This window comes from Triturus cristatus, chromosome 12 (genome assembly GCF_964204655.1).
Source record: "Triturus cristatus chromosome 12, aTriCri1.1, whole genome shotgun sequence".
Taxonomy (NCBI): Eukaryota; Metazoa; Chordata; class Amphibia; order Caudata; family Salamandridae; genus Triturus; species Triturus cristatus.
Window position 1 is genome coordinate 407,875,753 of NC_140595.1, and position 22,511 is coordinate 407,898,263.

General features: G+C 41.7%; 1 protein-coding gene across 7 annotated transcripts in view; it reads left to right on the forward strand.

Moving 5' to 3' along the window:
- Positions 1-22,511, forward strand: part of ZNF536 (zinc finger protein 536) — a 1,078,439-nt gene that overhangs the window by 207,107 nt on the left and 848,821 nt on the right. For all 7 annotated transcript variants that reach the window (XM_085640136.1, XM_085640135.1, XM_085640137.1 and 4 more), the window contains exon 2: positions 11,654-11,743. The gene's annotated coding sequence lies outside the window, so the exon portion shown is untranslated. The remainder of the gene's footprint in view (positions 1-11,653; positions 11,744-22,511) is intronic.

The following is a 22,511-nucleotide window of genomic DNA, read 5'->3' on the forward strand; positions in this document are numbered from 1 at the left end:
TGCTTGTGTATCCAATCCTAGAGCCCTTTACTTGATGAAGAGACAGATTGTAACTTTTATTGATGATTCATGATGGGCCAAAGTCTAATAGATGGAGCAAATAGCGTCATACATGGTGTTAGTTGTATGATGTGAAATATGACAGTTTTGTGTGTTTTTGTGCTACATACAGTTGTAGGAGTATGGTAAAGGTCTGCTGTGTGAAATTGTGTGCTGTAGAAAGTGAGTGATAGTAGTGTGGTCAGTTGCAGTAATGTGTTGATGATGAGAGATGTAGTGAGATGTGAATGACTTCCCTTGGTTGGATGAGGGGTTTTGTGGGGAGATGGTCATGGTATAGTTTAGTCTCATGTCTTGAAGTGTTGCATAGTGGGTGGGTTGTCATGGAAAGCCTATGTGGTGTTGGGTATGATAGGTTAAGAGTGAGCAGCATGTTGTATTGAATTGTAGCATTTATATATTGTGCTTTTCTACATTTCTGTGATGCACCAAAGTACTTTCCAGTTGGTCAAGTAAGTATCTATGCTGTAGAGCATGGTTGTCGAAGGGTGTTGGATGAAGTGCCATTTATTTGCAATATGTCTTAGTGTGATCTACATAGTATCAAGTGATGGGTAACTGTCATCCATATGGCTTGAAATCTATACGTTACGTGAGACATGTTTTTAGTATCAAGCAGATCTTTTTTTTCCAATTCCAAATGGCTGTCATTGATCCTTAATTTCTCCCGTAGACTAAAAATGAACAACTTTATACGTTTGTACATTGAAAGATCTTTCATAATTTTGCTGTCCTTTAGGACAGTGATTCTTAACCTTTTGACAGCTTAATCATTACTGGCCTAAGCAGTTTTAATGATTTGATCTTCAAAACAATAAACTAAAATATGGAAACAAGCATTAATTTGATGAACTTGCAGGACTCCAATAAATCAGTTTGAGGATACCAAATTCATTTTTAGCATGCAATGTCAAATTCATTCAGATTTACAGAACACTTTAAAATGTTCAATGTTAAATTTTGCTTTTTTATTGATATGCACTTTAATAATCAGTTAATATTATTTCATTTTCTAAGCAGTCGGGAACCCCCTGAGTAGGCGTCGTAGACGCCCAATGCTCCCAGACCACTGCTCTAGAATCTATCCCTGTTTCATGCTGCAAGGTATGCAGAAACTGTCACATACATACAAATAAATGTAGTTGGATGAGGAGCTGCTACTACCCACACTCTTACATATGAGTATTACAAAAACATTTACATTAGCAAATAGTAAAAGAAAAACCAACCAAGAATATCATGGTGTAGAAGTTTTCACAGGCCTCTCAATGTGCCCTTTTGCTTAAATATTCAAAAATGTGTGGCTCCAAAAATTATGCGCAGCTCTACAAATAATGTCAAAAATGGGGTAATCTGGAAAAGCAAGTAAGTGGTTAAAGTGGAAAGTACATCATAGTTTCCAGAGAAGGCTATGCATGAGCTTATATTTCATCCCAAAGCTTGAGCTATGATATGAGTTAACTGACTCCTACAATAGAAACTGTAGGATATTGTAGCCATGGATGGAGGAAGGAACCAGACCAATGTACAGCTTCACTCTTGGTAACCATAACAGCCATGATGTACTTAGACCAATTAAACCAGGAGCAAAACCAATATTCCTACGAACATGGGTGATTAAAGACAAAGAAATACACAATGTTCCATCACACTAATTACTATAAAGTCATACTTCATGGTAGCCTCAATGAGTGCTACCTGAAACTCAATAAATGAAAAGAGAGTGATACAATGGTCAATAAAACACATCACGTATTGGGAACACAACACATGATCATGATCAACATATATGATCAACATAAATGCTCAACAAAGGTGCTCCTGGTAATGGCTTAGTGCAAGTGCAATGGTGCAGCATTTATAAGAGTGCACAAAGACAGTCATGTACAAAGGTCAACAGTTCACGAAGAAAGATACTACAAAATCCTGACCAACATAGGTTCAGAAACAGAATGTCCACATTAAATGAGTGACCCAGTGGAGATTAGTCAGCATTTCAAACTGCAAGGTTACTGAAAGAGGTCCTCTTCCTGACAGGGTACAGGAAGCAACTTCTATGTTCACTCCACAGAAATTCACATTGTAGTCTGTATACATCTTAACATTGTGGCATTTTTCACCACAAGGTTAAGATGTGTGTGTGCCTATGTTGTAAAGCTTGGGAAATCATGCTCACCTGCAGTGTCTGATCTGTGTAGCAGCAGCTGGCTGTGTTGTAGTGGAGATACAGTAGAGCTTGGTGTATGGCAGTTGAGATTCTAAAGCAAACACGGCCGCAGCTTTTATGTTTATTGTGTTCCATTCATTATGGCTTTACAAACAAACAAAAACCTCATGGCTAAGATTTTGAACAAATCGACTGAGACCTCTTAGGTATACATATAATTGCTGTTTCCATGGTTCTTTTGGCATTGTAAGGTCGGCAAGGTAGCTAAGTATGATAAACTCTTGCTGATGACACGTGTGTGGAAACACAGGTTAGTAATCGAACCCTGAAGGGCCAACACAACCCTTCTGAGTTCTGATATTCTGAGTAGCATTAAATTGGTAAATAGTAACACCTGCTACTCTAAGCTTTCATAAATGGCACTACCACAGTATTAAGCGCTTTATTAAAACAAGTCATTATAAGGGGAGGAGCCAAGATGGCGACCGGAGCAGACGCTTGAGCGCCCGGCTCCGCCGGCCCTTGGCCTCGGACTATCATCCTGATTCCTATCCTCGCCGATTTTCGAGGTGCAACGTGCGCGACGACGCGCTGACCGCGCCGCCGCTTTCCCGGAGTCTGAGCCCGCCCGGATGCCGGAGTTCTTGGTGCCTTTGTTCTCCGCGTTGGACCCCTGCTCTATTGTGGCCTTGGCCGGCCCCCTGGAAGCTCCGCAGTCACTGGACCCCCGGCGCAAATCTGAGCCCCGCGGCCCCGATCCCGCCTCACACCACGGATTGTCGCCAGATGAGCCGGGGGAGAGCCGCCCGGACCCCTCCTTCACCTTTCACCTGACGGGCTGGAGCTATAGGGTAAGCCCCGGTGTGGCGGGTCTCCTGCTTCGCTCTGTGGCCCGCGCTGTGGAAGGCTGCGGACCCCCTTCTTCTATTGCCTAGTCGGCTGCAAAGAGAGTCCGAGGGAGGGGAAGCGACTGTTGGCTTTCACCTGTTGCGGCGCAGACCTGCGTGGAATTGCCTCCTTGTTACGACCCCCCCCCTGGCCACTGTACCGTTCAGCGGTAAAACATGGCGTTGATTGCCTGCTCGCTGCTGGGGGGCGATGCTCCGGTCTCGCCCGCTGCCCGCTTCGCCCTCCCTCTACCAGACTCCAGCTCCACAGTGCCGTCCCGGATTGCTGCCGATGTGGGGGCGCAGCTTCCGCTGACATGCGGCTCCGTTCTGGCTGCCCTGCGGGACCTTCGTCTGCAACTGTGTGTTGGCTTGCAAACGCTGAGTGAGCGGTTCGACTCCATACTGTCGGCTGCGGGTCGTGAGCGCCCCGTTTGTTCTCAACAAGACGTGGGTCTGCCAGTGCTTCTGTCCTCTTGCGGGGACGCAACGACTGTGTATAACCGTGCTACACTGGTGTCTGCATCTGGCTTTCCCGGCACCCAGGATCAATCGATCTCCTGCTCAATTGTGGACACTTTGTTTCCCCGTTCATTGCTGCCTGCTTTGTTGTTGCCTGCCTCACCGCGTCCGCAAGAGTATCCAGCTGAGCGACACCTGACGCCCTCGAGGAACCGTTCACGGGGGCCTACGGCTTCTTTTATGTGGAACTCCTGTACTTTACAGGCCAGGTTTGGATTTTATATGGTGCACAAGGGGACCTCAATAGATGATCGGCGGCCATTTTGTGACTCTACTTCTCCATCTTCTCCCAAGCGGCCATATTGTCTTTGTCTGCACGGGCTGCGGGGCCTTCATGTGGGGGCTAGTCTAATCTTACGCCCGCGATCGGGCCAGGGCTAGATTGATTTCTATCACCATGGTGTCACGGATGGGCTGGACTGGGACTGGAACTGTCTGCATATGTTGTGCGCACTCGTCGCGATTTGTCTGCCTTCATTTATATTGTTGTGACACGTTATCTTCACACGACCGCCTTTGGGTGTAGTGGGTTCTCAGTGTGTGGAGACGTAGTTGGCCGGTGGTTTCGGGCGCTGCGAGGTTACGTGGGCTCCTCCCCGCTTTCTTCTTTGTTTTCTTATTTTCTTTACTCTATTCCTACTTTCTCTCTTGTCTATATTTCGGGTTCATTGGGCGACAGGCACTATGCCGGGGGGGGGCAGGCCGTAGCCTCCGCATTGGTGTAGGGTGGGGGGGTAATTTACCTTTTCTTTTTAGTTCTATGGGCCTCTTTCTTCTATGTCTCTGCGCTATACTGGTTTCCGATTCGGGGTCCGGGTGTGGGGTGTATTGAGTGGGGGCGGCTTTGGAGGGGTGCGTATTTACTCATGTGACTATCCTGTTATATAACTGCATCGCCTCACTGTCTGAGATTTTCTATGGCCGTTTTAATGATGCTGCTGCTCTCCCGTGTGATGAAGCCATCTTGCGGACTCGAATCTCCTTGGTTCTATCCTCTACTGACCTTTTCCTCGATAAAATTATTTTGAAAACCTTAAAATTAACCTTTACTTCTCCTTCCCCTGGTGTCAAGGATCTCTCCAGTGTATAACTCCTGAATCGTTGCTAATCTTGACCATTGACGCACAGGGGTTGTAATGTGTGTCTCAGTGCTTAACCGTTTTGTGGCCGGCCTGATGGTTGTAGGCCCGTATTTGTCCTTTTCATATGCACAAATAAAGGTTTTAAAAAAAAAAAAAAAAAAAAAAAAAAAAAAAACAAGTCATTATAATGGCAAGCATGTGACACTCCATATTCCCAGTTGAGTAACTGAAGCAGTGAGGCAGCCAGTGGTATAAGGTCACATTTAGTGTCAAGCATCTGAATCTGGGTTTAAATGCAATAATGCTGACTCCTTCCCAGTCCCCTTCATCAGTACTAATCTGTTAATCCCTACTGATGTATCCATTAAATTGAGCAGCGCCTGTTTTGGTTCCTAGTTTTTAACCTTTTAAATACCTTATAAGTACTTCAACTTTAGCATTCTTAGCTAGTTACATTTGAGGAAGAGATGATTTTGAAGTGACATCAAAATATAAATGTAATTTATTGGTTATAAAAATAACTGGCCATCTATTTCACAATCAGTTGAATTATTGGTTATAAAAATAACTGCCCATCTATTTCACAGTCCGCTGAAATACTTCACCTCCTAATAGTTACATGTTCTCTCCTCACCCATCATTAAGCAACAAAATGTCCAGTGTGATAACTAATTATAACTCTATTAATGGTCACTTTAAACAACTCTCTTCTATTGACATTAAGCCATTTGCTTTAGGGATTTTTGGGTGAAGTGAAGAGTAGGGAGTCCCTCACACCTGATAATCAAATGCAAAGAAAGTCACATGTATAATAAGAATAATCAACTGCTTGGAACTAATGACCAGGCGAGTAGTTCATACCTGCTATTGGTGGGGTCCCATACTGCTTTTAACTCGCATGATGGAATGTAGGCATCGGCTTTCAGGTATGGTTGAAAGGTGCATGGCCGGAGAGTGCCATACATGGCAACAGTATGGTGTCATGCCTAAAGGCCACAGATGAACTATGATCATTTAAGTGCACAGAGATGCTTTTGCTACACATGCTGGTAACAAAGTAATATGTATCAGGACAGAGCAGTCAATGTTCTTTGTGCGTGGTTGGCAGTAAAACTGGAGGTTGAAGTCCTATATGAAAAGACTCAGATGTCATGAGCTAGGACTAGAGATATCCTCCAAAGATGTTTTGTTGACCCTGACACTTTCCCTGAGGATGGCATTGTTTCTGAAGGAGTACCAGAAAGTATCAAATAATGCTCTAAATTATCAGTGTATTTAGGAGCTACCATGGATGCAACAATGGTATCTTCTAAGCTTATGAACTCTGAAATCTTGAACAGTAGGTGGTCATTTGCCAGGTTTGAAATAGCAGGTAATCACCTTCTCAAGGAAGTCTGCTTTCTTTCAGGGAATAATTGATTACTAAGTGTGCCGTGGTCCCATCAAAGGGAAGTCTGATTCTCCAATGCACAAACAAGACCACAGCCTTCTTGGGAGTGAGATCAAAACCAACTGGAAATCACCTAAAATGGCAGTCTTATTCATTTATAAGAGTAAGCTTGAGTCCACAAAAACGTATGGACTGATTGGGGTACCTTCTAGTAATAGACTTGTCAACGCAACCCCTCTGCTATGTACATAGAGATACAGTGCTAACTAGGACGTGGTGTGCAAGAGAACAATGAGCAAAACCATAGTGAACAAAAGAGAGGTAATTTCATTCTAGATAAATGGAAAACAAATGCAGCATTTAAGACTCCTTCTATGGTTGATTGAAACAAATTGAAAATTATATTTTTGGCATGTACTTCAGCAGCTTGAGCATCAAACAACAGAAGATAACTGCACTGTGTGAGAAGCGCATTTGATGATGGTTTCTTTCCCCAATCGAGTGATTGGGGAATAGATGGAGGAGACTGTCCTGCAAATATTAGTTAGAGAATCACTTCACAATACCACATCTACGAAGTCCACATCCGATTATGTAATGGAGGTAACATGGCCGTAGGATTCAACAGAAGAGAAACAAGCTTCACTAAATGGGTCTTGGAGTAGCACAAATAGATGATCATTGATAGGTCTGGCATTGACAGATAATTTAATTCACAGTTTAGGTTCTACCTCATTCTCCTCAGATTGATTTTCCAAAGTGCCAAATAAAAGACAATACTTTATAGCTCATGTAGCTGAGCTGTCTTACAGCATCACACACATGAACCTGGATCTCAAAGGTTCAACCAGATCAGAGCGGTATTTGGTTCAGATAGCTGTGTCATGGAGATCTTTTCCAATCAGACTACTTTCCCCCATCTGAACTCTCATAATGGTTGATCGTGATATTTTAAAAGGACCAGGTTTGAGGTAGTTTGGAAAACAAGTTTCAAATCTCTCTTGGATACAGCAGTACCTTCTCAATTTCTACTGGACTCTTGCAGCCTATTCTTGTATTCAGCATATGGAAACTGTGCCTTTTCATGTGTATTGTCTGGGATTTAGAACTGCCTCCAGAAAGCTACTACATTTCCTATATATAAGAAGATCATGCAAGATTCATATTTTCTATCTCATCTTACGATTATTGGAAATACTTAGGAGATGTCTCAAGGTGACTGTGGCTCACCATACTTTTTCTAGAACATTTTGTTTGCTTGGAATTTTACCTTAGAATGTGGCTGATCTCATAAATTATATGCAGCTTGTACATAGTGAGTGTTGAATTACTGATGCACTTCACTTATGGTACAGTAAAATGATGAACCCCTGATTGAAAGGCTGGCAGAACCCTGTTGTCGATGCTCCATTATTGCACTAATTAATGCCATATTGTGTTAGCTAAGAGTAGAAACACATACTGGCTCCATATTACTGAGAAACCACTAGAGTGTTAATGCATGTACCCTTGAGATCAGTTCTCGCTTGTGGCTTGTACTGCGGTGTGACCAAAGAGGGACTTTTCTATGAGCTCATGCGCAACTTCCTGAGTGCTGCAGTACCATCATCTGAGAGTGTGAGTGCATTTATTAATTGATCTGCAATTCTGCATCAAATATCCTTGATAGGATGAAATCTAAAATTAAAGTGGAGGGGTTATTTGATGTGTGTATTCCACAAGTGCCTAAATAAAGCAATTTTCGCTAATGTTGTAGGTTGGTGCCAGGTGCCTAAGCAGGTGCACTGAGGGAAGAAGTGTATGTGCCTTTGGCTCTTTGTAAATTATTTGTTCTGAACATTTTGTGAGTATTTTTTCTATTTTTGTTTGTGGTGGAACAAAAAACGGAGCCTCAGTGGAAGTGTCTCTAGATCCCCCGCATCTGCAGTCATCTCCCAAGGGTACTACTTATGTAATGGCAGGTGTGGATGGCAGAAAAGCTAGGAAAGAGAGAGTTTGAGGTTAGCAAAAATAAAAACTGTCATCTGTGTTATGTTCATGAAATTCTCCATTGTTAAACATTGATTTATTACCTTTAAGTTTATGTTGTTAGCTTTTTTGAAAGGAAGTCTGCAACCGATATTTCCATAACTGATGGGAAGATGGATACAGCCCCGCATATCCGCCCAAAGGCCTCCATTACGAGAAGTCCGGAAAATGTACCAGATTTTCACCACCCCTGGAATGTCTGATACCCGGGTTATCGGTAATTTCTTACTTGTGAAAATTCAGCTCATTGTGTGTGGAGACTGTTCTCCAGTAAGGAATCAGGAATTACAGTGGAATCAGTAATCCCAGGTCCAATTCCCCTGATATTTCCTCATTATGGGCTGGACTGTCACTATGAGGTTTTGGCTGCTTTTAGCAGTCGAAAACGCAGCCAGAAATATACATATAGCAGCCTCTGATTCATAATAAGGAGTCAGTGGATAATTAATCTGGGACTGATTTTTTTTTTTTTAGCGGACGGCCTATGGTTTTGCATGTGGATGGAGTAGAATACTCCATCCTCATGGTGGAGAGGCAGCCCACCTAATTTATAAATGACCGACAAGCAGGCAGTCGTTTATAAAGACGTTGGCAGAAACTGCCATCACAGCAGTTCTCGTCAATACATTTTACTGTTTGCTACAAGTCTGCGCTAGAAGGACGTATCCCTGTATTCTTTTTTACTTTTCAAAAAGAAAATCCTGAAATGGGATTTGTTTTTGGAAAAGAGGAATAGTAATGCTCCCCTCACCAAGGGAGACTTCTCCCATGGCGGGGGAGCATTATAATTGTTTTATTGTTCCTTAGGAACAGTAAGAAATGTCTAGATTTCTGCTCATCTAAATTGGTTGGGCGGATATCTAGTCATTTCTCTGATGGATTCAAAAATAACAATTGATGGACAGAATGCAGAACAATGTCATTCATTCACCCCAGTACAGAGATCTGGGCCTAAATCCTTCGTTTTTTTGCTTGCCATGCCATTCCAGTTTGAACCCAGCCATATTCAAATCAGTCTTGACCCTGCGCCCAACGGGAACAGTCCAGTCTGAACTGCCAGGCCAGGTCCTCCCTGGACTGGAAACAAGCATCCTAGGACCAGTTTCGGGGTTTCACCCCTAATCAGCCACGATAACTTGACTCCAGTGGCATGGATAGCACGGGACCCACGTCTGGGCATACCCTTCCCACTCGGGGTCACAAATGCAAAATGAACAATTGATGGACCTTACCCTCCAGGGCTGTCAGAGAAGTTTGACCACAGTGGAAACAGAACAGTCTCCATCATGTCCAAACCAGCGGTCCACCCACATTTCAGTTGGGCGGGCAGTCATTTCTTTTGGCAGTATGTATTCTTTGTCGCCGTTGAAACAGAGTACACATATCGCCAATATATATAGATCAGGCCCTTTGTCAAACATTTTTGTTTTGAATGTAATTGAGATCCTACTGTCCTTTAGATAAATGTGATTGTATGCAATGATTGTATGTAACTAAAGGCAAGTAAGCTGGTGTTGCACCATCCTGGCTGAGGCTTAGAAGTGACCTAGTCTGTGTCACTGTGTGTGATAATCCTTTAGGAGGATTAATGGATGAGAAATGACGTCTTCATACTAGCAACATCTAGACCCATGAATTTAATACCAAACCTCAAATCCTGCTTGTGTATGCCATATTCATACCTATCCAAGGAAACAATAAAGTCACCAATATACAGTTTTTCAACTATATCACCAGAGACAATAATATATTTATTTCTAGATTTTTGTACAGTACTGTGTATCACTTTTCAGCTACCTTACAGTGTTTCATGTTAACAAAGGTAATGCATGTCCCAGTCATGCAAAGGCTTTTGGATGACACACAGTGCCTTGAATCTCAATCGTTATTCAGAAACCAGTGGAAGGTCTTTTATATTGTTGCAATGTGGTCACAATTGCTCAGGATGGTTATGAGTCAGACGGAAGCTTTTCAAAAGCTTTTGTGGAGATACTCATGCAAATGGTATTGAAGTAAGACAGGCAGGACCAGGGGCGGACTGGGACAAAAAATAGGCATAGGCACCAAAATAAAAGTGGCCTCCATTAGTGAACCAGATAGCTGAAAACTGACCCACATTTGCAAATTAGGCCAGTTCGAACTTGTAAAGACACACTGCATAGGTGTTTTGCGGATTATGAGAGACTGCATGTATTTATGTTTGCGAAGGCACTACTGTTCGTTGTAATATCAGGAGAATCAACAGTAAAAATCAGTCCACCTTGCCATAAGACAGGCTCACACACTTCTAATAAAACGAACCCCACACTGACCTGCCAGAGCAGCCTTTCGGGCACTGCCTGATTGCTATGGGCATGTTCGACCCTCAACAGGACTTACTAGTGCAAGGATCAAGGCACTTTCTTCACTTGTTTGTAGCAGTGGGAGAGACCCTTGAAGTTGCGAAGGCAATCAACAGAATTCTGGGTTCATTCGTTTAATTGGTGCATAAAGTAGAACTTTTTAACAAACAGATCCTCTAGGGTTTGCACATTTTACCTATGTGCTGGAAGAGGTCTCAAGGTGATTTTAGTCTTTGTACCTTTGAGAAAGGACATTTCCGTGACATCTTGGCAGATTTACTTGATCAGTTCTTAACATACCTTCATTGCTCCCTCGCTCCTTCCTTCACTCCTTCCCTCTTTTCTCTTCCGCCCATCTAAATTGGGTGAGTGGACATATAGCTCTTTCTCCGATGGCCCTTACTCCCCAGGGCCGTCGAATAAATTTGACCACAGCGGAGACAAAGCAGTCCCCACCATGCCCAAACTGGAGGTCAGCCCACATTTCAATTGGGTGAGCGGGTGGACCTCTTTGTTTGTTTGCTTGTTTCTTTCTTTCTTTCTTTCGTTCCAAAATGCTATTGCTCACGACCTCTTAACAGAACACCTCATCTTGTTTCACATCAAATTTCACACCTATCAATAATTTCCACTTTTCCATTTGCTTTTTCTTTCTCGACCATGTCCCATAGCACACAATGAACAAACACAACACAGTCCAAACAATATGTAATAAAATCATGATAACCTGCCCGACAACACAGAAGTGCATCTGCAATCAAGCTTCAGCTCACAGTGTCAGCTTCCCCACTTACAGCGAGCGGCATTTAACAACTTCCCACGTGAGCGTGTACTTGATCTTGGCAACCTCCATGCAAAGTGTGCTCTGTCATGAACCTTTGATGGATGGATACTGTGCCTCATTTTCATGTGGCAGCAAGCCCCCGACCAATCACACTGAGCGGAGTGGAGCAAACGGACAAAGATTAATCAGTCGGGGGCTTTGAGCTATCGCAGTGGTTAGTTGGGTGCCAGACTGTGTTCCTTGACAGCAACACACATCTGCTTCATAAGGCAGTATTTTATGTTTTCCAGTTTGTTATACACTGTGCAAAAAAGATGGCATGCTTAAATGGATATGGCACTGTAAGAAACAATGTTTCCGTATCTTCACTTTGCATTTGTTTTCCCAACAGGTTTTCCCTGAGTTCCAGACTCTCCTGCAACAGTTCTTGTCAAAGTTACAACCAACTGGAGGCTGAATTGTTTGATCAAAGCGTTAACTGGTAAGAGTTAGTTATGGAGCTTTCTTCATTTTTGGATATGTAGCAGTGATGTTGTGTAAAATTAGACTAAAACACTGGGTTAAATGGCTGATTAAAATGTATGTGAGAATATGAGTTGGAAGGGTATATGATGAATGTCTCCAAATTATAACTCTTTCATTTCATAGTCAATCCAAACAAGAACATTTCATTTCTCCAAATAAATGGCTGTGATATAATTTGCTTAGTAAACTGCAAGATGAAAGCTCCAACACACCACAAAGCAAACCATAAATGTCCAGCAAATTCATATGACACTTGTAAGATTTTAGTTGGTCTTTACTCAACTCGAGACTGATTACATCTGCTGTCATTCTCTCCTTGGAAGACTTAATCCAAAGAGCACATGGCTGAGTCAAACAGGTAGAGCCAGAAAGAAGCTCTGATATGGAGTGTGTGACGGGATGGTGAGATGTTCTCCTCTATTGTCAGATCAGGAACAGTTTTTGAAGCCGTGCCCAATCTCTGCTTTCATATTCTATATACTGCAATTACCCCAACTCATATGCCTCAGACCTAGTACCCCGCTCCCCTTTCATTTGTTGCAAAGCATCGCTTTTGTGGTCTAGAGTTTTAAGAATAATGTGGAGACAAAGGTTTGTTGTCATATTCTGTCCGCGACAGTTCACATACAACCACTTTTTCAGTACTGCATGTTTAGTCGATGTATGACTGCTAACATCTACTATCAATTATTTGAAATACGGCTTTCTGTTGAGTTGTTAAATCTGAATGAATAAACATAAAATGCTGTATATTTTGCCCTGTTCTTCTTTCCTCTGTTTTGGCCCATTTGCATCTTTTGGACCCATGTGCCATATATCCAGTGACAAATATTAATCCCAGCACAAAACTGGTTGAATTCGATGCATTAGATAGTCAAAGTCCAGCATCCCTCATTGTGAATCATGTCAAGGAAAAGCTCTAAGGATCTCTGGAGCTACAGAGATCACCTTTCTTCTTTCAATGATGATATGTCTTGGAGCCGTATCATCTCTAGCAACAAATACCACAATTGTTTGTGACATCTGGTTGAGGCCAGATTACAGATTACAGAAACCAGGATGTGCTGAGGAAGAGGTGGCATATATCCTTTGAACAGTACTAGACAGCACACTGTGCAATCGACTCAATACTTTGATCCCACATAATCACTTTTTGTCTTGCCGGAATTTGAGATCCGGCATGACAAATAGTGATTAGCTGAGAATCACATTGTTTTGGACAGTTCTGGTAGTCTAGAGCTTGGACTCAGGCTGCGGCTGCCAACACAAGTCCCTGTTGTTGCCAAATAAGTCAGTAGAGGATGTGTTATTCCTCTGTGTCATTTATATGCCAGTCAAGCTGAAACATGACCTTTCTAAACACACAGGACCTCATTGCAAGCTGCTGGGAAATTCTGGAACTGGGCTCAAAACCGTTTGCACCTGATCCCAGTAATCTCATTTGGACAATAATGTCCCCGTCCCCCCTCCCAGATGTTTCAACATCCACGTTTTGCCAGGCAACACTTGGCAAAATTTGCATGGAGAAGACTGGCCAGAAACAAGGAAAATGTGTTGAAGCCATATGAGACAATTTTACGTTATCACTCATAACAAGCAGGACAACTCTGAATCATGTGTTAATTTTGGCTGGAGGAAAAATTGAAAAGTGCAACAACAGGTTCCTCTGGAGGTAAAGTACCATACAGCATTCCCAGGCTATTTACAAAGGCCATAGCATAGTGGCGATGATGCTCGAAGTGACATAGATAGATTGCTATTGGAATTGCACTTGGCTCACCATTGTTTTGCACACAGACGCCTTCCTCCATGGAACCATTTGGGCTTCCTTAGTGTTCTTACCTTGAGTAAAGGGTAAATAAAACATGAGCGAGGTGCTTTCATCGCCTTTTTTTCTGTATGTATGTGAACCCACATAACAAGCTTAAAAATATTAGACACTGCCCCCACCACAATCATCCCAATAATATTTTGGGGTTCCAAAGAAGGCAAACGCGATGCCTGAAGTTGGCTGCTTATTAGCCCATGTGCATCCCTGGCAGCTGAGGGAAACAGCCCATAAATGAATGCAGAGAGTGAAAATAAAAAAAAATGGTTCAAAATGGGACCAGCGGACCACCAACTTCAAAGATCGTTTTTGCCTTCCTATGACCATAACAATAAAAAACAAGCATTGACAAAGGCAATAGGTTAGGCAATAGCAAGTCTGTGATTTTTTTAAAGGTAATTTCGTTTTGCAAACGTAGACAATGAACACTGAGCATGTAAAAATATTAAAAAGAAAAAATGACACCATCAAAAGGTGATGTGCATATGGCTGGAAAAAAATCCAAACATTTCCCATCACAAAAAGTAAATAAAAAAAAATAAAAAAATGAAAGCATAAATTGATCTACCGGCCCTGACACTCGCATGGACTACTTTTTAGGTGGATGGCTGGAGTGAACCTATCCATTGCCACATGCTGTATACTGGAGTAGGCGGAAGCAAAATGGTATTGACACTTGAACAAATCAGTGGATGAATAGGGCTGATGCACACACACACACACACAGACTGTATACTTATTATGATTTTTTGGGAAAAAATAAGGCTGGCGCGACAGCTAAAGATGCCTTTATGCCAGACCTAAAAATGGGCTGAAGGAGGCTATGTGCTGAGCGGATGGAGGGGGTACAATTATTTTAAACGTTTCTTCGTGTTTAATCCCACTCATGAGATCTTCTCCTGCTGTTTACCTATCATGAACTATCACTTGTCTCAACTTCTTTCTCCTAAACTAGATTTTGGTAATCACACAAGATCCTCCAGGATTCAATTCCCATAGTGCTGACCCCATGCACAACAAGACCGTTTCAGAGTGGAAATTCTACATTGGTTGTTATATTATTTAGCAATTAAAAATCTAGTTCCAGTATTTGATTTAGTAATTTAGGATTATGAACGAACGCTTTGATTAATATAAACACTCACTGTACATTTGCTTGTAGGCATTTTAATTCACTGGTATTTTAGTCGGTTACCGCAAGAGGATGCAAACTTGAAAAATATGCAATTTTCAGGTCCTAATTAGCTAAATCTACTTTCCCCTGAACGTGTTCCAAAGAGGTCATCAAATGCACTGTCTAAATAGATAGCAGGAGCAGGCGTTCTAAATTCATTTTTACAATGTATTCAATTTGGATTGTGACCCCCTGCTTTCAAAAATGCTTACCTTTCGAATCTGTGCATGTTCATCACTTGGTAACACTTTTATTTTAGTTTTCCTACAACAGTCACATTAGAAATGTGCTGTTTTATTCTTACCTTCTTAGTAAAAATCCTTTTATCACACAATGGGTAATTTATATCCATTACTAGCCCTTTCAATTCTTTTCAGTGGTGCTGTCAGTGCCTTTGGCACAGCAGTGATTAATGTGATCTAATAATAACCTGCCATTATATTACCTTAGTAAAACATGTACCAACATCCTATTCAGATCTACCAAATTCATAGCTTCCTATAATATTTTTGTTGAAAGACAGAATTACAATTTCTCAAAGCAGAAGTTTTTTTTTTGAGCTCTTTAACAAATTTAATGAAATTCGCCCATTTTCCCATTCCCATGGACATTTTGTGTCTGCTTTCAAGGAGAACATTTTATCTTATTTTTCTGCCACCTATATTTTTTCATGCAAAAGTTTGACGGGTAAAAGGATGTGCTAAAAGCATGCTCATTGCTTTCTGGATAAAAATCACAATGGATTAAAAGCATTCTATATGCTATCATCCCAGATTCCTCTCTCCAAACAAATTAACATGGCATAAGAAAGTAGGTATTCAATGAGCAGGATGTAATACTGGAGTTTTGTGTCCTATAACTATAAGGCCATAAGTGGGTGGAGATTGTTTAGTTTCCAAAGTGCAAGCTAAGTGCTCTCATTCGGTCCCTCATTTATGCCTACAGTTACTCATTCATCAAACATGAATGCTTTTCACCTGTTATGAATATGAATAAAAGCACAGGGGACTGTACTGCAATTTCCCCGAATAGTACTTGTTCTCTAAGGGAAGCAAATAAATAAACTTTTCCTCAAATTCAGTTTTATTGTAAATTTCCAGTCTAAATATTTTTTACAACATACTGACATTCAGTAACCTTGTCAATGTCATAGTCGGCCATAAACTGATAGTGTTTGGACACAGTAAGACACTCATTAAAAATATATCTCTGGGCTGGAAATACCAATTCTGGCTTGTGTCTCCACTCCAGTCTCCTGCCATCATGAACTGTTGGCTCAGAATGGGGAATAACCGGTGGGTCCTGATATTACAGGGCCAAACGCTGCAGGTTTATCCCAATTTCAAGGCTTTTTCCACCGATTGTTTTCTCATTCTCTGAGCACAAACATTTGTGGTTTTACCAGTTGCGATTCGAGGCGCTATAAGAAGCTGAGCAGTTGGTGCGTGAATAACTAGTTGATTTGTAATACAGCTTTTTTTGGGTTCTGAATGCGTTGTACATATGTAAAATGAATTAGTATTTCTATTATTTTACTTTATTGCTCCTTTTTGTTATTTTGAGTGGCCATTCTTGTAGTACTCAAGCATTACCAACACTCAAGCTGATTGTTGAAAATTAAAATTGAATGGTGTGATATATGTGTCATTTTGGATACATTTAGAGGGGCTTTGCGTTATTTCTGATAACGACCGATCTGAGCCTCTTTCCAAAACCATCCATTAGAAGGCTGGTCTCATTATGGGCAGTGTTTGGCCTCAGAGGGCTTGCTGTCTATTCACATGAAGGATTATATCACTGGAAGAGTCCGCGGCAGGGTTCAAATACATGGGACAGAAGCCTATTCAAATAGAATTCCTATATCCCCATTCTTCCTCCTGTCGGTGAGTTTGGATCTGTAGATTGTGGTCCACCGACAGTACTTTACAACCGGTGGCAGACACCCACCACTGCGTAGTCAGCAATAATGTACTACCAAAGGTAACGTCACAGTTTAGGGGGTGTTACAGTCATACCCTGGACATAATATGAGCCACGGAAATTTACAAGAGGACAAACATACACGTGGTGACCACCTAGAAGAGAAACATCAAACTTGGCAAGCTTCAGTTTGACACATCCATCTATCTAATCTCTTGATTTCTTATTTAAGGAACACATTCTTACTCTTAAAGTATTTTGCTCTCCTCGTAGAGTTCCTGCAAAGATTATCAGACGGGCATCAGATATTTTTGTTATTATTTATTTATTTATTTATTTATTGAGTTTTATATAGTGCAAACTTGTCCCGTGGGCATCAGAGCGCCTCACAGAGTTAGCACAAGCAGCATATACGTAAGTTACAGAATGGAGTAAATACAGATACTTAGTGACAGAATGTGATGGGGTATGTGAGGAATTGCATAAGCAGTAATTACGTAAGGTACATTTGGAGTAAATATAGATACATGGTGACAGTATGTGACGAGGTGTACAAGGACATTACGGAAAGTTGCCGATACTTTTTTGAGGTAGTTCCGGTACACATAAATACATAGCGCTTTACAGAGCAGAGCGGCAATTGTAAGAGATGATAACCTTAACTATTTATCTGACTTCCATTTGTACAGTTTTAAAATGGGACATCCCAGGTCTACGGTTGCTGTCGGTGCTTGGGAGCATGGGCATTGAAGAATATTTATTAGAAGACCTGCAATGACGGGCACCCTTGCACATCATTCATCGCACATGGTTCGCCTCTGAACTTGTGGTAGGTCACCACAATGAATACGAGGCCACTTTCTTATGGTCTGTGGGTGTGGTCACGTCCTGCGCAAGTCACGGCAAGTGGCAATCACCAACAATCACAATATTTTACAATATGAGTTTTGACCAATGGAAAGAAAGTTCGTGGAAAACGAATACATACTTGGTTTGTCTGTTTAGCAATGACCTACGGTGCCTCAAATGTGTCTAGGTGGAGACATAGTACACACTGCCAGCAGAGGCACGACTTGTGACCTGAACTGATTTCAAGTGTCAATGCAAGAGTCAATCCTGTGTCAGCTTCCCAGTTTTGAAAATAAAACCGCATTAAGGAAATATTTACTTGAATGGCAAGGCCCTAAATCACTGATACACACATTTAGAAATATTTCGTTTTTAGAAATGATTTTAGAAATTTAGTTTTTAGGAAAGATTTCAGAAATTCAGTTTTTAGAAATGAATTTAGATTTTTTTCTGCAGCAATCAATTTACCGCCTGTGGAAAATCCTTCCTTAGCACTGTCCCTTTTGCACAGAATGTTAAGAGAGAGCTAAGCCCGAGGTTTAGCGAGAGCCACATTTCATCCTTGTCCACTTTGAAAAAACTAGAGCCACTAGTGCAAACGAGCTCCACCTTTGATAACTTATACACACAAAATAATTGTTTTTAGTCACTAGTTGCCATTTTCCATGGAAATCTGTGCTGCTGTTACTGCAGGTAGAGTTTACCAGCAGATGGCCCTTTTCTGCATAGGCGCCTCCCACAACGCGTCACTCAACAGCAAGCAATTACCATTGTGTAGTACTTATTCTCCCAAGGCGATAACCTACATAGCAATATATGAAAAGTCTATCATAAAATGGCGGCACTAAATCATGCAAGTGTGTTATTTTCCTCATAAAGCTGAATACGAGCAGAGAGATGAAAGATGCGGCCCATAAATACAGTCTGGCCACGTGACTTTCTATGTCTGCAAATCCGTCTACAGAAGTAACAGACAAAACGAACCTGATGGTTTGGTTTGATTTGTTTTTTCCATCGTACCCTAGCACGAGTTAGACGCAACCTACACATCCATCATTCGCGTTTTATTTGTGGCATTCTATTCAGATCTGCATAGTGAAGAGGATTCTGGGTACCATTTCCATAAGGTCGTCTCCCATCCCTTCCACAGTGCAAGAGCTTGTAATGTTACACTCGGGGATACTTGCTCAAGGATGAAATGTGACTGCGACAAAATCAATTTTGTTATATTTTTTTTAGGCAAAGTGTTTCACAAAAGACACCCCCCATTTGCCCATCGTAATAATGACGGTCCTTGCTTTTAGAACTAAAAACATCTTCATCTGCTAGGCTTTTAATGCTTTCTCCAAAGTAAACATGGACTGAATACAAATGATTTTGGGAAGGGGTCTCGAAATATTCCTTTTAAATGTCTAATTTAAGGAGAAACGCACAGGATAGATTTTCTGTATGGGTTTCCTGACTTTGTTCTCTCTGAATTAGGTCCTATTCATGCCTACAAATTTCACAGAAATCCCTTGTTTTTGTCCTCAAACCTAATGCATGCCTTGATGTGTTTTTTTTCAAATTAGGTTTTAGTTGCTAAACCCCCACAATTAGTGGCAAACATGGTGATGCATTTGCCAGCAATATAACAATGTATTTCTGCCCAGGGTATGCTGATTGTACCCCTTGCCACATTAAGCTGGTGGTCACTGCTCACATCCTTGACACAATATATTGATAATTCTAAGTTTGATGTGATGGCTGCTCTTCCTAGATTGGCGTTTAGGACTTTATGTTCAGAATGCAGTTGGGCCAGTGGCGTAGCAAGGTCAGGTGGTACCCAGTGCAGAAAATTTCTTGTCACCCCCGGCTTCACAAAATGGCAAAAATATGTGTTTAAAACACATATTTTTGTCATTTTGTCACGCCCCTCAGTGATGGCACCCCGGGCGGCCCTCACCCACCACCCCCCCACCCCTTCCTACGCCACTGAGTGGGGCTGGTTCTGCTGTTATTATCTCTATGCCAAATGATGGTGATTGTTTTTTGCAAAAATTACTGTTTTGCTTAATTGTATTTTTCACTGCACTCTAATGTTCTCTTCAAGGGATGTATGGGCTACTTTGCCTCGGGGGAACATTGCTAAGGATATTATTAAATGCATCCATAGTCTACATTGAAATTAATTATGCTTGGTCTACTCCAGGCTTTTCCAACGAGTAGCTTGTGAGCTACCGGTAGCTCTCCAGCTGCCTGAAAGTAACTCTCCTGTGTGCAGCCCAGTCTACTAAATTGGAAACATTTTGTAGGTTGAATAATGTATACCAAAATGAAAAGTGTGTATTCAAGATGAAAATATGTCCATTTTCAGAACACATAAACTCATGTTTAGAGGAAAAGGGTTTAATTTCTAAAATTATATTTAAAGTTCATATTTGGGTGCTAAATCATGCAGTGTTTGGGAAACCTATTACTAATATTAATACCTTGGTGGCTGTGGCATTGCAGCTATGGCTGGTATGTATCTCCCATATAGGCACAGCCTTTCCCACATTACTGCTGGCAACCCTGCCTGATTCCCTGATGTGATCACTGCTAGTAATCTTGCATATTGTGGCCACTAATGTAATCTTGGTTGATGTGGTCACTATTCCACCACTGGTAATATTAGCAGCTCGGGATGATTTTCACTAAACATAGGTAGCTCCCACTAAAGAATAGGTTGGCGACCCCTGGTATACACTAATCGTGCTCGCCCTAGCCCACTATATGATCAAGAAAATCGACTGAACCCTCTCTGATCATTGTTTAACGGGTCGGTCCAATATGGTCCAGATGTTAGATCTGCCTTTAAATCATTCTATCTTCTACACCTTCCTGTAGTGATAAAAGTCCCCACACTCTGGACACAGCTTTACCATACTGTCCTCTCTTTTCACTTTCCGGCTGATGGTGTATTTTTTCCCTGCAGTCATTATATTTACAAGTACACTGGAACTGTTCCACATGTTTTGGGATTTGATTGCCCCAGAAGAGCACCAAGTTTACGTAGCCTGAGGATGCACCCATAGTGCCAACTCACCTAAAGTAATGTGGGAACATCACTTTTTAATGGTATCCCTCCGAGAAAAGTCTAGTGACCCTTTCTATGAAGTTCTTTAGTACCACATTAAACAGGTATTTCAGTTGTTCCTAAATGTGCTGTGTGCTTGCACATATGTGTAGTGCACAGTGAGACCATGCAGAATGAATAAAGTCATGTGGAAGGGCATGTTGCACGCATACAAAACAGTGGCTCTCTGCACCAAACAGACCATTCTTGTTTCAGTGTCCTGGAAGCAGCATCTGGCAGTGCTCTTCAGGGACTTGACAGAGGGTTTGTTCTTTAATTGATTCTGGTGGCAATTTCATTCCGCCCAAAGATCTTCCTTAACATAAACGACTGATCTCACTACTCTTTCTGCCTGGGCAGGTCACTCCCAGATCTGCATTCAGATACCTCCACTCAGGGTGTTTGATTCGGGTAAGGACCAACTCATGTTCTGTGAACTTCTGTGGTATTTCCCTTTTTTCCTCTCCATAAGCCTGTTGACAAATCACAATGATCCCAAGTATGGAGGCTATAAGTACACACTATTTCCTTTGAAATTCTCATTCCTTTGAGTTGTTTTTGCCTTATGTTCCTTCCCTTTGTGGATGCCTTTGATGAAAAGCCTGTAAATATACAATTTGTTTCAGATAGCAATGTTATGACTTTTTAACCTAGGGCATATTCCTATGTCCAGTGTTGTCGCTTTAATTAATACATGGCATTCTTCTGGAATTCGGAACAAGCTCTACTGCATCAGCAAAGGGAAAAACTGGACCAAGAACAATATTTCCCCAAGCCTGGAGACAAGTCGAGGACTCTAGAGGAACCTCTGCCAATGGGATGTCCTAGGATAAGAGGGGGAAGTACTCCCAGGTGTGGTGGTTTGGAAGGAAGCTAGATACTACCCAGGTGGACAACATGCAATTCCATGTAGATTGAAGCTTATGTTAAGGATTTCTCAAGAAAAAGAGCCACACCGGATCCTTGATGATCTCAAAGCCTCTTTGGCCAGAATTGAGCTGAACACATCACTTCACAAAAGGGTTGAGGACATTCAAGATCCATTTGAGAATGGCAAGTGTCGTTACCCTACATTTCCTTTAACAATTTCATATTAAACTTGGTTTTGTCAGACCCTGTATTACCCCACTTTCCTTTTCAACCCAGGCCATAGGGCAGTGTCCCATACATTGAGGACAATCAACGGAATTCTGGAACTCTTTGAAACATCCACCTAGCCCTCTTGGTTCCTTGTACACTTGGGTTTAAAGGTGTAACTGTTTTCTAACCCGAAATCCGTGTTCCCTCCCTAGTTGTTACTGGGTAAAAGCGGGTCCTGTGGCTACCTTATCTTAGTTGCCTGGACTTAAACACACTGAGTGGCACCCAGAATCTTGGAAAAAACCACACATATCATAGCATGCATGACATTGTAGCACTGAGTCTGGGACCTTTTCTTCAATCACCAGGAGCTATAAAGGCAGCCATAGTAACAGTACTGAAACAAAAGGTTTTCTAAGGATAACTGTTACCTCGCATACCTTCCCTCGTTGAATACCATTGTCCACAGGTGTCTACATTATTTGAATGATTGCACCTTACCACAAAAGCACTATAATGCAGAACCTTTGGATGTATTGTATTGCTCCTTATCGTAACTACCCTACATTTTCTTTGGGTAAACAAAAGCTTGTTATTGTGTATGATTGCATTCCTATATTGTATTGAGTTCCAAAACTTCTCCCAACTTATAGCATAGGCTTTGACTCAACCTAGCTTGAGGAGAGCCAACTTTGCAAAGGGAGTAACCTGGTAACCCAACAGAAGGCCTAAATAAAGCACAGGGACACCAGCGGTAAATGATAGTACACACTTTG